Source organism: Rhinopithecus bieti, unplaced genomic scaffold (assembly GCF_001698545.2).
Source record: "Rhinopithecus bieti isolate Rb0 unplaced genomic scaffold, ASM169854v2 scaffold_13029, whole genome shotgun sequence".
Classification (NCBI taxonomy): domain Eukaryota; kingdom Metazoa; phylum Chordata; class Mammalia; order Primates; family Cercopithecidae; genus Rhinopithecus; species Rhinopithecus bieti.
In genome coordinates, this window is record NW_016807982.1 from 2,226,674 (window position 1) to 2,230,792 (window position 4,119).

Consider the following 4,119-nt stretch of genomic DNA (forward strand, 5'->3'; position numbering starts at 1 on the left):
ACGGTGTGTGGGTGCTGAGAGGTTGTATGTGTGATCAGGACAGTGCTTCTTTTCTCTAGCTGTGCTTTAGAATCCTCTGGGGAGTTTTCAGAAAGTAATTGTGATTTACTTGGATTCAAGGCAGAGGGCAGGGGGACGGGAGCAGAAAGGAGAGAGGCATGGCTTCCTTTGCTTTTATAAAGTCTCCCACAAAATCTAATGCGCAGCCAGGGTTTGAGAATCGCTGGTTCCATGGTGAACAACATTCTGATGTGGGTACTTGGACACAATCATTTAGGTGCCAATGGCATCTTCATGTGACCAAACCAAAAAATGGTCTTTCTTCTGTTCTTTTAACCCAGTAATGTGTGAAACTCACACACATACACACACACACACACACACAAACACACACACACGACTTATTTTATTGCCTACGCTACCCACACCCTCTGGAAGGGACAGCCTCACCCCACGACTCCCCCTCCCTCGCTCCACACTCTTGGCTGATTTTACAGGGTAGACAGTTGGCCTAGGGGCAGAGTTCTGGGGTAGAGGTCAGATCAGGTAAAAGTCAGGAATGGGGAGAGACATGGGCAGAGAGGCTCAAAGATATCTAAAATACACAGTATTTTGACAATTAAAAAAAATTTTTTTACCTAGCCACTATGATCCGGTAGCATCAAAATCGTCAACATAAAATGTCTCTTCTGTCAAAATATCTCTCTTAGGAGGCAAGATGGCTGGTGAGATTTTGCTATACAAGGAAACAGTAAGATCACTGACAACCACCTGGCCAAAGGACAGGCAGGGAAATCAGGTGGAGAGCAAGCCAATCACTTGAAAAATAAGCATGGTGCTCTCAGCGCCTGGGAACCAGGGATCTCGGGAGGCACTTCTCTGCTTCAATGAAGGGGCTTAAGCTTGGGCCACCAGACAGTTCCAACAGTGTGTGTATGGTCTGCTTCTTTTCTGTCCAGGTTGCCTTCATTTTTAAGAAGGTTCTTTTTGGAAGTTCGATCTACTGTCTTCACTGTGCCAAGAAGAGATGAAAGGAAAAGTTTGGAGGACAGTGAGAATAGAGAAAACCACTAGGTTTCTTGGGATGAAGAATAGGTAGGTATAGGGTGGAGTAAAGCACAGGGAATTGCTCACCTATTCCCAGGTACTTGTTCCAGGGAAAGATAAAGGAAAAGAAGGGAAGGAATCTTGAAACTTGAAACTTGCAGGAGGTAAATTCTGGATCAATAAAAGGAAGTGCTCCTTCACACAGCAGAGAACGAATTTACAGAACTCATCATCCCAAGAGGAGATGCAGCTGAAAATATAAATAAGATCCCAAAACCTGTAGATATAAATTGGATTATCGAAAGAAAAATGATGACATTCAGCTGACATCTAGGAGAACAATCCTGTTCTCCCCTAATTTACTCTTTAGTGCCCTAGATTAAGACAAGATCCTGAACTGTAGGTACCAAGGAGATGACCTAGTGTGATCATCCAACAATCTCATGTTTGATTGCCTAGGAAACTAACTTTTCTTCCTTCTTGCTTCCTTCCTTGCAAGCACCAGTGACAGGTTCCATCTGTTAAACACCTTCTATTTCCCAGGCACTATTTCTTTACACCCACTGTCTAATTTAAATCAAGAATCCAAAAAGCATTTATTGAGTACTTTTTTGTGTGCTCACCACTTTACAAAATTTTACTGGTAGTGGAGAATTAAAAGACTCTGTCCAGGTGTTTGAGAAGGCTGTAATACACTTGAGAAGACAGAAAAAATATGCATAATTTATTAAACAATTGACAGGTATGGGAAACCACTAGAGTTGATTGATAAATACAGGAAATCACTGCATGTTTGAGGCATGTCAGATAAGAACTAGTGGGGGCTGAGGACTTAGCAAACGTGTTTATAGCGGGTGATTAAGAGTAGCTCCCTGGCTCCAGACTCTGTGATTTCAAGTACCAGCCCTTGCATTTCGAAGCTGTGGAATTTGGATAAGTTACTCAATCTCTCTGAACCTCAGTTTCTTTATCTGTAAAATGTGTACGCTAAGAATACCTTCCTCTTGGGGTTGTTGAAGGATTAAATGAATCAATGCATGCAAAGCATTCTCCTACTGACCCTGCCTTTGGTTAAACCTTTCTAGAAGCCAGACATAGGAGAACCCACTGATGCGGACCATCTAGGTCTGCCCACCAGGGCAGAGACCAGAGTGGAGAAGGGACCTGGAGGAGCAGAATGGAGATGCCGGGCGCACCATCCAACCTAAAGCACATTCCTGCTGTTATCCTCACAGAACTTTATTCCTTTATTTAATTGCAGTTAGAACAATTACTGTTTATTTAATAGAAATTGATTTAAAACAATGCCTTAAACATAGTAAGTGTTCAATAAGCATTAGTTATCAGTATTATTATCTTTTGTAAGGGCCAGCATGAGGAGAGAGGTGACCCGGGGGGCAGGCCAACCACTTCCTCTGCTGTGTGCTGTGTGGTCGGGATGAAATTCAGAAAATCTCATCTCACGCTGTCTCTCCCGAGCGCTGCGCTCTAGACACACTGCCCTTCTCTCTGTTCCTTGAACACAACAGTGAGCTCTTTCCACCTCAGAGTTTTCACACGCGACTTCCTCCTGCCTGGAGTGTCTCTCCTCCCCCGTTCTTCACATGGCTGGCTCCCGCTCATCCCGAAAGTCTAGCTTAAATGTCACTTCCTCAGAGAGGCTTTCTATTGCCATCTGTATCCATCAGGGTCCTGGCAGAAAACAATGGCATATTCACATTAGGATAATTCAAGGAGGTTTCTAAAAGGACTATGCATGAAGGCAAGAAGCGAGACAAAGGGGTACCACCAGGGAGAGGACAGAACCACCCCAGCCCAGAAGCATGAAGGAGCAGGACAAAGAATGTGGCCAGCCCAGGGTAACAAGCCAGGGAGAAAGCTAGGGGAGTAAATATCCCAACCTCACTCTCCTCTCACCCTCTAATCTCTGGCTGACCACCCGCTTTGGCTGAACCCTATTAGAAGCCAGACATAAGAGAATCCACTGATGTGGACCCACCAGGGCAGAGACCAGAGTGGAGGAAGGACCTGGAGGAGCACAATGGAGATGCCAGATGCACCATCCAACCTAAAGCACATCCCCTCTCAGAATCTTACTCTTTTCTTTAACTTCAGTTAGAACAACTTCTATTTATTTAATAGAAATGTACTTATTTTATTTAAGAGCCATCTCTCACAATGCCATGAGCACTGAAACCATCTTGGCTTTGCTTACCACCAGGTACCCAGTACCTAGCACAGCACTGGGGACACAGCAGATAATTGGTAAATGTTTGAGACAAATGAGTAGATGAATAAGGTTGCCACTACACAAGAAGTGATAGCCAAAGGTCCAAACTGTATTGTTCCAAAGATATACAGCCATCTCAAGCTTGGCCCAGACCAATAGTCAAGTATATCAGAATGCAAGAGACCCAATCTATGTGGACATGTGTCCCCTCTATGCAGAGACTTTACCTGGAGTGACAGGATCCTGGTTGGAGGTCACTTGTCCATTGTGAGCAGGACCTGAGTCAACAGCTGAGAATTAAAGACAGATCCAATCCTCAGGAGAGGACCTAGCAAGAACCACACAAGGCGGTAGGGCCTCAGCTGGAGCTCAAGCCCAGGCAGGATCCCGGTTGCCTGGGGAAAGAAATGAAGCAGACTTTGTCATGGAGTCTCATAAACCAACCTCCCTCCGTTCTCCACACTGCAGCCAGTGTGATTTTTCTAAATTATAAATCTAATCATGCCATTCCGCCACTGAAACTCCCACTCACTTTCTCATTTATTTCATGCCTGTGATGTGCAAGTCAAAACTCTTTCACATGGCTTCTAAGTCCCTGCATATCCTGGCCCCTGCCTGCCTCTCCCGCCTCATCTCACCTTCACCTCCAACAGGCACCCATGCACACTTGCACGGTGCATGTGCACACGCACCACCCCACCCAACTTTCCACCATGCCATTCCCTCTCTCACCTCTGTGTCTTTTCACACAGTTTCCTCAAATGAAACACTCTTCACCAGCAATTCTCGTCCACCTGGCTAACATTTTCTTTTTTTTTCTTTTTTTTTTTTTTTTTTTTTTT

At 44.8% G+C, this 4,119-nt stretch overlaps 1 long non-coding RNA gene across 1 annotated transcript in view; it reads right to left on the reverse strand.

The window, feature by feature from the left end:
* Positions 1-2,400: 2,400 nt before the first annotated feature.
* LOC108537241 (uncharacterized) overlaps positions 2,401-4,119 on the reverse strand; it is a 75,295-nt gene continuing 73,576 nt past the window's right edge. The window contains exons 2-3 of the long non-coding RNA XR_001887733.1: positions 3,505-3,672; positions 2,401-2,739 (exon numbers count right to left, since the gene is read on the reverse strand). This is a non-coding gene — a long non-coding RNA (uncharacterized LOC108537241). The remainder of the gene's footprint in view (positions 2,740-3,504; positions 3,673-4,119) is intronic.